Source organism: Salmo salar, chromosome ssa09 (assembly GCF_905237065.1).
Source record: "Salmo salar chromosome ssa09, Ssal_v3.1, whole genome shotgun sequence".
In the NCBI taxonomy this organism is placed as follows: Eukaryota; Metazoa; Chordata; class Actinopteri; order Salmoniformes; family Salmonidae; genus Salmo; species Salmo salar.
The window spans coordinates 101,980,398-101,994,029 of record NC_059450.1 but is presented as its reverse complement, the minus strand read 5'-3'; positions in this window follow the sequence as shown (position 1 = coordinate 101,994,029).

The following is a 13,632-nucleotide window of genomic DNA, read 5'->3' as shown; positions in this document are numbered from 1 at the left end:
AAAAATCTCTGAAGCTGGAGTCTTATATCTCCTCACTAGCTTTAAGCATCAGCTGTCTGAGCAGCTTACCGATCACTGTACCTGTACACAGCCCATCTGTAAATAGCCCACCTGACTACCTCATCCCCATATTATTACTTATCCTCTTGCTCTTTTGCACCCCAGTATCTCTACTTGCACATCATTATCTGCACATCTTTCACTTCAGTATTAATGCTAAATTGTAATTATTTTACATCTAGGGCCTATTTATTGCCTACCTCCCTAGTCTTCTACATTTGCGCACACTGTACATAGATTTTTAGATTTTTCTTTTCTTTTGTGTTATTGACTGTACATTTGTTTATGTGTAACTCTGTGTTGTTGTTTTTGTCGCACTGCTTTGCTTTATCTTGGCCAGGTCGCAGTTGTAATTGAGAACTTGTTCTCAACTGGCCTACCTGGTTAAATAAAGGTGAAATAAATAGAATTTAAAAAAGACTTAGAATAATGTTCTATAGCCAGATGAGTCAAAAGTATAACTTTTTGGACGACATGGGTCCCATTATGTCTGGCGAAAACCAAACACTGCATTCCACAGTAAGAACCTCATACCAACGGACAAGCATGGGGGTGGTAGTGTGATGCTTTGGGGATGCTTTTCTAGAAGGAACCATGAATTCTGCTCTGTATCAGAGAATTCTACAGGAGAATATCAGGTCATCCGTCTGTGAACTGAAGCTGAACCACAGCTGGGTCATGCAGCAAGACAATGATCCAAAATACACAATCAAGTCTACATGAAAATGGTTAAAAAGCAACACATTTGAGGTTTTGGAGTGGCCTAGTCAAAGTCTAGACTGTTGTGGCAGGACTTGAAATGAGCAGTTCATGCTAGACAACTGAGAGACTGATCAACAACTACAGGAAGTGTTTGGTTTGAGTCATTGAAGCTAAAGGTGGAACAACCAGTTATTGAGTCTAAGGGGCAATTACTTTTCACACAAGGGCATTGGGTGTTGCATAATTTTGTGAATTAAATAAATAAAATAAGTGTTATTTGTAAACTCATGTTCCCTTTATCTAATATTAGGTTTTGGTTGAAGATCTGATAACATTCAATATCAAAAATATGTAAAAATAGAGAAAATCAGAAAAGGGGCAAAAACATTTTCACAGCACTGTATGTGCATCATTAATGCCTATGCAAATTTATTTCCATGTGTCATATCTTTACTTGGAGTTCAAAACAGTTAATCTAAGTTAGCAGTGTTATTTGAAAGTTTTATTGAAACATGTTATCAGAACGTTATTTAATTAATTCCCGAACATGAATAAAACCTCCCTGGAAAACATTCTCAGAACCTCCCTAGACCATAGTAAAATGTTCTCAGAACCTCCCTGGAACCATAGAAAAACGTGCTCAGAACCTCCCTGGAACCATAGAAACATGTTCTCAGAACCTCCCTGGAACCATAGAACATTTTTCTCAGAACCTCCCTGCAACCTAAAAATGCATGTTCCCAGACGAGGTGAAATTTTCACTTCCGTTCTATAAACGTTTGGAAAACATTCCGTTTTAACGGTCAGGAAACTTATGGCTTCGTTCCCAGAACCATTGGGAAACCAAAAAAAGGTACTCTACCACAACTTCCAAGGAACCAAATGTGCTAGCTGGGTTAACACTTTGCTCACACTGATGTTGTTTGTGGAGTCCTCTTTGTTTTTGAACAGTTTCCAAAACATTCTCCAACTTCTAGAATCTACAACTCACAAGCTACATTCTTTTGGAGTCATTTGGAATAACTCCAATTCTCAAACGATCAAACCCACCTGTATGAGATTCAGTTTCAATACGACTACACTGTTCACAGAATCAGTTCCACTGAGAGGAACGGGTTTGCCCTGGATGAAGGACAGGGGTTCCACTGAGAGGAACGGGTCTTCCCTGGATGAAGGACAGGGGTTCCACTGAGAGGAACGGGTCTTCCCTGGATGAAAGACAGGGGTTCCACTGAGAGGAATGGGTCTGCCCTGGATGAAGGACAGGGGTTCCACTGAGAGGAACGGGTCTTCCCTGGATGAAGGACAGGGGTTCCACTGAGAGGAACGGGTCTTCCCTGGATGAAGGACAGGGGTTCCACTGAGAGGAACAGGTCTGCCCTGGATGAAGGACAGGGGTTATTGTATTCCTGCACTAGAAGACCTTTTACACACACACACACACACACACACACACACACACACACACACACACACACACACACACACACACACACACACACACACACACACACACACACACACACACACACACACCTCTATCTCTCATTGGTCATGAGGAGAACAGAGGGACAAGAGGACAGGAGAGGACAAAGGGGACACAAGGCTCTTTAGTTTTCTTATGTTTTTACTTTTCACACTTTTCCCAAACGCTTTGCAGCTGCTCTTATTTTAGCCTCCAAAGGGGTGTGTGGAAGAGGGATGGGGAGGGGGGCTCCTTAATATGTGTGTGTTGATGGTACCCCAGACTGCTGTCAGCTTGGCTTATGATCACTTCAGTGGGGAGGAGGGTAACACTGTGTTGTCTAAACAATAGGAGACATTAATATGGATCCCATACGTAAGGCCCCGGGGATTCTATACAGGGGGAGTCTTGATGCAGCCTGCGGTATAGGGAGATTCCATCGCATTAGGACCCTAGCAGAATGTGTGGGGTCACAACTTGGAATGGGAACGTTACTTCACGTAGGAATTTTAGACCAGGCCATCTGCCTTCTCAGTTTGTCAGATGTCTTCACATGTCAACAATCACGCCTTTGATTTTTTTTTAAAGATCGTGATCTGGATCAATATGGAAAAATAAAAAATATAACTTCCACTGATCCAGTTTATAACAACAAAATAAATGCTGTTTTGTTACATCATGAACCTCAGAACAAGACATCTGGCTTTCCAGGCACACAAAATGTCCTAGGTATGGGAACTACAGTCTCCTAGGTATGGGAACTATACTAGGTATGGTATCTATACTAGGTATGGGAACTATATGGGAACTATACTAGGTATGGGAACTATAATAGGTATGGGAACGATATGGGAACTATACTAGGTACGGGAACTATACGGGAACTATACTAGGTATGGGAACTATATGGGAACTATAATAGGTATGGGAACTATACTGGGTATGGGAAGTATAGTAGGTATGGGAACTATATGGGAACTATAGTAGGTATGGGAACTATACTGGGTATGGGAACTATAGTAGGTATGGGAACTATATGGGAACTATAGTAGGTATGGGAACTAAATGGGAACTATACTACGTACGGGAACTATATGGGAACTATATGGAAACGATATGGGAACTAAACTAGTTATGGGTACTATACTAGGTTTGGGAACTGTATGGGAACTATATGGGAACTATAGTAGGTATGGGAACTATATGGGAACTATACTACGTACGGGAACTATATGGGAACTATATGGAAACTATATGGGAACTAAACTAGTTATGGGTACTATACTAGGTTTGGGAACTGTATGGGAACTATATGGGAAATATACTAGGTATGGGAACTATACTAGATATGGGAACTATATTAGGTATGGGAACTATATGGGAACTATACTAGGTAAGGGAACTATAGAAGTAATGGGAACTATACTAGGTATGGGAACTATACTAGGTATGGGAACTATATGGGAACTATACTAGGTATGAGAACTATACTAGGTATGGGAACTATATGGGAACTATACTAGGTATGGGAACTATATGGGAACTATACTAGGTATGGGAAATATATGGGAACTATACTAGGTATGGGAACTATAGTAGGTATGGGAACTATACTAGGTATGGGAACTATATGGGAACTATACTAGGTATGGGAACTATATAGGAACTATACTAGGTATGGGAACTATACTAAGTTTGGGAACTATACTAGGTATGGGAAGTATACTAGCCATGGGAACTATACTAGGAATGGGAACTATATGGGAACTATACTAGGTAGGGGAACAATACCAGGTATGGGAACTATATGGGAACTATAGAATTATACTAGGTACGGGAACTATACTAAGTATGTGATCTATACTAGGTACGGGAACTATACTAGGTATGGGAACTACACTAGGTACAGGAACTATACTAAGTATGGGAATTATACTAGGTACGGGAACTATACTAAGAATGTGATCTATACTAGGTACGGGAACTATACTAGGTATAGGAACTATACTAGGTATGGTATCTATACTAGGTATGGGAACTATATGGGAACTATACTAGGTATGGGAACTATACAAGGAATGGTAACTATATGGGAACTATACTAGGTATGGGAACTATACTTGGTATGGGAACTATACTAGGTATGGTATCTATACTAGGTATGTGAACTATATGGGAACTATACTAGGTATGGGAACTATATGGGAACTATACTATGAATGGGAACTATATGGGAACTATACTAGGTATGGGAACTATATGGGAACTATACTAGGTATGGGAACTATATGGGAACTATACTAGATATGGGAACTATATGGGAACTATACTAGGTATGGGAACTATACTAGGTATGGGAACTATACTAGGTATGGGAACTATACTAGGTATAGGAACTATACTAGGTATGGGAACTATATGGGAACTATACTAGGTATGGGAACTATACTAGGTATGGGAACTATATCGGAACTATACTAGGTATGGGAACTATACTAGGTAAGGGAACTATATGGGAACTATATGGGAACATTACTAGGTATGAGAACTATACTAGGTATGGGAACTATACTAGGTATGGGAACTATATGGGACCTATACTAGGTATGGGAACTATACTAGGTATGGGACCAATACTGGGTATGGGAACTATATGGGAACTATACTAGGTATGGGAACTATACTATGAATGGGAACTATATGTGCACTATATGGGAACTATACTAGGTGTGGGAACTATTCTAGGTATGGGAACTATACTAGGTATGGGAACTATATGGGAACTATACTAGGTATGGGAACTATATGGGAACTATATGGTATTTATACTAGGTATGGGAAGTATAGTAGGTATGGGAACTATATGGGAACTATACTAGGTATGGGAACTATATGGGAACTATACTAGGTATGGGAACTATACTATGAATGGGAACTATATGTGAACTATATGGGAACTATACTAGGTGTGGGAACTATTCTAGGTATGGGAACTATACTAGGTATGGGAACTATATGGGAACTACACTAGGTATGGGAACTATATGGGAACTATATGGTATCTATACTAGGTATGGGAACTACATGGGAACTATACAAGGTATGGGAACTATACAAGGTATATGAACTATACTAGGTATGGGAACTATATGGTATCTATACTAGGTATGGGAACTATACAAGGTATGGGAACTATACTAAGTATGGTATCTATGCTAGTTAAGGGAACTATACTAGGTATGGGAACTATACTAGGTACGGGAACTAAATGGGAACTATACTAGGTATGGGAACTATTTGGGAACTATACTAGGTATGGTGTCTATACTAGGTATGGGAACTATACTAGGTATGGGAACTATACTAGGTATGGGAACTATTTGGGAACTATACTAGGTATGGTGTCTATACTAGGTATGGGAACTATACTAGGTACGGGAACTAAACTAGGTATGGGAACTATTTGGGAACTATACTAGGTATGGTGTCTATACTAGGTATGGGAACTATACTAGGTATGGGAACTATACTAAGAATGTGATCTATACTAGGTACGGGAACTATACTAGGTATAGGAACTATACTAGGTATGGTATCTATACTAGGTATGGGAACTATATGGGAACTATACTAGGTATGGGAACTATACAAGGAATGGTAACTATATGGGAACTATACTAGGTATGGGAACTATACTTGGTATGGGAACTATACTAGGTATGGTATCTATACTAGGTATGTGAACTATATGGGAACTATACTAGGTATGGGAACTATATGGGAACTATACTATGAATGGGAACTATATGGGAACTATACTAGGTATGGGAACTATATGGGAACTATACTAGGTATGGGAACTATATGGGAACTATACTAGATATGGGAACTATATGGGAACTATACTAGGTATGGGAACTATACTAAGTATGGTATCTATACTAGTTAAGAGAACTATACTAGGTATGGGAACTAAACTAAGTATGGTATCTATACTAGTTAAGGGAACTATACTAGGTATGGGAACTATACTAAGTATGGTATCTATACTAGGTACGGGAACTATACAAGGTATGGGAACTATACTAGGTATGGGAACTATACAGAAACTATACTAGGTATGCTAACTATACAGGAACTATACTAGGTATGGGAACTATACTTGGAATGGGAAATATACTAGGTATGGGAACTATACTAGGTATGGGAACTATACTAGGTATGGGAACTATACAAGGTACGGGAACAATACTAGGTACGGGAACTATACTAAGTATGGTATCTATAATAGGTACGGGATCTTTACTAGTTATGGGAACATTACTAAGTACGGGAACTATACTAAGTATGGTATCTATACTAGGTATGGGAACTATACTAGGTATGGGAACTATACTAGGTCTGGGAATTATACTAGGTATGGGAACTATACTATGTATCGTAACTATACGGGGAACTATACCAGGTATGGGAACTATATGGGAAATATACTAGGTATGTGAACTAGACTAGGAATGGGAACTATATGGGAACTATACTAGGTATGTGAACTATACTAGGTATGGGAACTATACGGGAACTATATTAGGTATGGGAACTGTACTAGGTAAGGGAACTATACCGGAACTATACTAGCTATGTGAACTATACTAGGTATGGGAACTATACGGGAACTATACTAGGTATGGGAACTATACTAGGTATGGGAACTATACCGGAAGTATACTAGGTATGGGAACTATATGGGAACTGTACTAGGTATGGGAACTACACGGGAACTATACTAGGTATGGGAACTATACTAGGTACGTGAACTATACTAGGTATGGGCACTATACTAGGTATGGTAACTATACCAGGTACGGGAACTATACGGGAACTACACTAGGTATGGGAACTATACTAGGTATGGGAACTATATGGGAACAATACTAGGTATGGGAACTATATGGGAACTATACCAGGTATGGGAGGTATACGGGAACTATACTAGGTATGGGAACTATACTAGGTATGGGAACTATACTGGAACTGTACTAGGTATGGGAACTATATGGGAACTGTACTAGGTATGGGAACTACACGGGAACTATACTAGGTATGGGAACTATACTAGGTACGTGAACTATACTAGGTATGGGCACTATACTAGGTATGGTAACTATACCAGGTACGGGAACTATACGGGAACTACACTAGGTATGGGAACTATACTAGGTATGGGAACTATATGGGAACAATACTTGGTATGGGAACTATATGGGAACTATACCAGGTATGGGAGGTATACGGGAACTATACTAGGTATGGGAACTATACTAGGTATGGGAACTATACTGGAACTGTACTAGGTATGGGAACTATATGGGAACTATACTAGGTATGGGAACTACACGGGAACTATACTAGGTATGGGAACTATACTAGGTATGGGAACTATACTAGCTATGGGAACTATACTAGGTATGGTAACTATACCAGGTATGGGAACTATACGGGAACTATACTAGGTATGGGAACTATATGGGAACTATACTAGGTATGGGAACTATACAGGAACTATACCAGGTATGGGAACTATACTAGGTATGGGAACTACACTCGGTATGGTATCTATACTAGGTATGGTATCTATACTAGGCATGGGAATTATATGGGAACTATACTAGGTATGGGAACTATATGGGAAATATACTAGGTATGTGAACTAGACTAGGAATGGGAACTATATGGGAACTATACTAGGTATGTGAACTATACTAGGTATGGGAACTATACGGGAACTATATTAGGTATGGGAACTGTACTAGGTAAGGGAACTATACCGGAACTATACTAGCTATGTGAACTATACTAGGTATGGGAACTATACGGGAACTATACTAGGTATGGGAACTATACTAGGTATGGGAACTATACCGGAAGTATACTAGGTATGGGAACTATATGGGAACTGTACTAGGTATGGGACCTATACTAGGTATGGGAACTATATGGTATCTATACTAGGTATGGGAACTATACTAGGTATGGGAACTATATGGGAACTATACTAGGTATGGGACCTATACTAGGTATGGGAACTATATGGTATCTATACTAGGTATGGGAACTATACTAGGTATGGGAACTTTACTAGGTATGGGAACTATACGGGAACAATATAGTATCTATACTAGGTATGGGAACTATACTAGGTATGGGAACTATATGGTATCTATACTAGGTATGGGAACTATACTAGGTATGGGAACTTTACTAGGTATGGGAACTATACGGGAACAATATGGTATCTATACTAGGTATGGGAACTATACTAGGTATGGGAACTATATGGTATCTATACTAGGTATGGGAACTATACTAGGTATGGGAACTATACTAGGTATGGGAACTATACGGGAAGTATATGGTATCTATACTAGGTATGGGAACTATACTAGGTATGGGAACTATATGGGAACTATACTAGGTATGGGAACTATATGGGAACTATACTAGGTATGGGAACTATACTAGGTATGGGAACTATTTGGCTATCTATACTAGGTATGGGAACTATACTAGGTATGGGAACTATATGGTAACTATGCTAGATATGGGAACTATATGGGACCTATACTATGTATGGGAACTATATGGGAACTATACTAGGTATGGGAACTATACTAGGTATGTGAACTATATGTGAACTATACTAGGTATGGGAACTATAATAGGTATGGGAACTATACTAGCTATGGGAACTATATGGTATCTATACTAGGTATGGGAACTATATGGGAACTATACTTGGTATGGGAACTATACTAGGTATGGGAACTATACTAGGTATGGGAACTATATGGGAACTATACTAGGTATGGGAACTATACTAGGTATGGGAACTATATGGGAACTATACTAGGTATGGGAACTATATGGGAACTATACTAGGTATGGGAACTATATGGGAACTATACTAGGTATGGGAACTATACTAGGTATGGGAACTATATGGGAACTATACTAGGTATGGGAACTATACTAGGTAAGGGAACTATATGGGAACTATATGGGAACATTACTAGGTATGAGAACTATACTAGGTATGGGAACTATATGGGACCTATACTAGGTATGGGAACTATACTAGGTATGGGACCAATACTAGGTATGGGAACTATATGGGATCTATACTAGGTATGGGAACTATACTATGAATGGGAACTATATGTGAACTATATGGGAACTATACTAGGTGTGGGAACTATTCTAGGTATGGGAACTATACTAGGTATGGGAACTATATGGGAACTATACTAGGTATGGGAACTATATGGGAACTATATGGTATCTATACTAGGTATGGGAAGTATAGTAGGTATGGGAACTATATGGGAACTATACTAGGTATGGGAACTATATGGGAACTATACTAGGTATGGGAACTATACTATGAATGGGAACTATATGTGAACTATATGGGAACTATGCTAGGTGTGGGAACTATTCTAGGTATGGGAACTATACTAGGTATGGGAACTATATGGGAACTATACTAGGTTTGGGAACTATATGGGAACTATATGGTATCTATACTAGGTATGGGAACTACATGGGAACTATACAAGGTATGGGAACTATACAAGGTATATGAACTATACTAGGTATGGGAACTATATGGTATCTATACTAGGTATGGGAACTGTACAAGGTATGGGAACTATACTAAGTATGGTATCTATGCTAGTTAAGGGAACTATACTAGGTATGGGAACTATACTAGGTACGGGAACTAAATGGGAACTATACTAGGTATGGGAACTATTTGGGAACTATACTAGGTATGGTGTCTATACTAGGTATGGGAACTATACTAGGTATGGGAACTATACTAGGTATGGGAACTATTTGGGAACTATACTAGGTATGGTGTCTATACTAGGTATGGGAACTATACTAGGTATGGGAACTAAACTAAGTATGGTATCTATACTAGTTAAGGGAACTATACTAGGTATGGGAACTATACTAAGTATGGTATCTATACTAGGTACGGGAACTATACAAGGTATGGGAACTATACTAGGTATGGGAACTATACAGAAACTATACTAGGTATGCTAACTATACAGGAACTATACTAGGTATGGGAACTATACTTGGAATGGGAAATATACTAGGTATGGGAACTATACTAGGTATGGGAACTATACTAGGTATGGGAACTATACAAGGTACGGGAACAATACTAGGTACGGGAACTATACTAAGTATGGTATCTATAATAGGTACGGGATCTTTACTAGTTATGGGAACTTTACTAAGTACGGGAACTATACTAAGTATGGTATCTATACTAGGTATGGGAACTATACTAGGTATGGGAACTATACTAGGTCTGGGAATTATACTAGGTATGGGAACTATACTATGTATCGTAACTATACGGGAACTATACCAGGTATGGGAACTATATGGGAAATATACTAGGTATGTGAACTAGACTAGGAATGGGAACTATATGGGAACTATACTAGGTATGTGAACTATACTAGGTATGGGAACTATACGGGAACTATATTAGGTATGGGAACTATACTAGGTAAGGGAACTATACCGGAACTATACTAGCTATGTGAACTATACTAGGTATGGGAACTATACGGGAACTATACTAGGTATGGGAACTATACTAGGTATGGGAACTATACCGGAAGTATACTAGGTATGGGAACTATATGGGAACTGTACTAGGTATGGGAACTACACGGGAACTATACTAGGTATGGGAACTATACTAGGTACGTGAACTATACTAGGTATGGGCACTATACTAGGTATGGTAACTATACCAGGTACGGGAACTATACGGGAACTACACTAGGTATGGGAACTATACTAGGTATGGGAACTATATGGGAACAATACTAGGTATGGGAACTATATGGGAACTATACCAGGTATGGGAGGTATACGGGAACTATACTAGGTATGGGAACTATACTAGGTATGGGAACTATACTGGAACTGTACTAGGTATGGGAACTATATGGGAACTGTACTAGGTATGGGAACTACACGGGAACTATACTAGGTATGGGAACTATACTAGGTACGTGAACTATACTAGGTATGGGCACTATACTAGGTATGGTAACTATACCAGGTACGGGAACTATACGGGAACTACACTAGGTATGGGAACTATACTAGGTATGGGAACTATATGGGAACAATACTAGGTATGGGAACTATATGGGAACTATACCAGGTATGGGAGGTATACGGGAACTATACTAGGTATGGGAACTATACTAGGTATGGGAACTATACTGGAACTGTACTAGGTATGGGAACTATATGGGAACTATACTAGGTATGGGAACTACACGGGAACTATACTAGGTATGGGAACTATACTAGGTATGGGAACTATACTAGCTATGGGAACTATACTAGGTATGGTAACTATACCAGGTATGGGAACTATACGGGAACTATACTAGGTATGGGAACTATATGGGAACTATACTAGGTATGGGAACTATACAGGAACTATACCAGGTATGGGAACTATACTAGGTATGGGAACTACACTCGGTATGGTATCTATACTAGGTATGGTATCTATACTAGGCATGGGAATTATATGGGAACTATACTAGGTATGGGAACTATATGGGAACTATACTAGGTATGGGACCTATACTAGGTATGGGAACTATATGGTATCTATACTAGGTATGGGAACTATACTAGGTATGGGAACTTTACTAGGTATGGGAACTATACGGGAACAATATAGTATCTATACTAGGTATGGGAACTATACTAGGTATGGGAACTATATGGTATCTATACTAGGTATGGGAACTATACTAGGTATGGGAACTTTACTAGGTATGGGAACTATACGGGAACAATATGGTATCTATACTAGGTATGGGAACTATACTAGGTATGGGAACTATATGGTATCTATACTAGGTATGGGAACTATACTAGGTATGGGAACTATACTAGGTATGGGAACTATACGGGAAGTATATGGTATCTATACTAGGTATGGGAACTATACTAGGTATGGGAACTATATGGGAACTATACTAGGTATGGGAACTATATGGGAACTATACTAGGTATGGGAACTATACTAGGTATGGGAACTATTTGGCTATCTATACTAGGTATGGGAACTATACTAGGTATGGGAACTATATGGTAACTATGCTAGATATGGGAACTATATGGGACCTATACTATGTATGGGAACTATATGGGAACTATACTAGGTATGGGAACTATACTAGGTATGTGAACTATATGTGAACTATACTAGGTATGGGAACTATACTAGGTATGGGAACTATACTAGCTATGGGAACTATATGGTATCTATACTAGGTATGGGAACTATATGGGAACTATACTTGGTATGGGAACTATACTAGGTATGGGAACTATACTAGGTATGGGAACTATATGGGAACTATACTAGGTATGGGAACTATACTAGGTATGGGAACTATACTAGGTATGGGAACTATATGGGAACTATACTAGGTATGGGAACTACACTAGGTATGGGAACTATATTGGAACTGTACTAGGTATGGGAACTATACTAGGTATGGGAACTATATGGTATCTATACTAGGTATGGGAACTATACTAGGTATGGGAACTATACTTGGTATGGGAACTATATGGGAACTATACTAGGTATGGGAACTATACTAGGTAAGGGAACTATACTTGGTATGGGAACTATATGGTATCTATACTAGGTATGGTATCTATACTAGGTATGGGAACTATATGGGAACTTTACTCTGTATGGGAACTATACTAGGTATGGGAACTATATGGTATCTGTACTAGGTATGGTATCTATACTAGGTATGGGAACTATATGGGAACTATACTAGGTATGGTATCTATACTAGGTATGGGAACTATATGGTATCTATACTAGGTATGGGAACTATATGACTAAAAATGACTAAAATGTAAATATGGTATCTATACTAGGTATGGGAACTATATGGGAACTATACTTGGTATGGTAGCTATACTACATATACAGGGGCTAACCGCTTTGTGGTTCAGGCATGTTGTATGGTTTCAGGGTCCATATGGATTAGATTAATACACCAGAACTTTTATATTTTTATGAAATATGGTCTTGATAAAACTTATTTTTCAGATGTTTCAAGATAATTTTTCTTTTTTCTTTAATGTTTATCCTTAAGATCAGGTCCAACACTGCTACACTGTAATGTTTATCCTATTTGTAGGCCTAGATGTCAGTGTTACAGTAGATTGATGATGTAGGACTATGTGTATAGTCATCCTATCTTTATGTATATAACATAGATTGTGGTTTATTTGGGTCTAATATATTGAAGACAAAGTTCTGC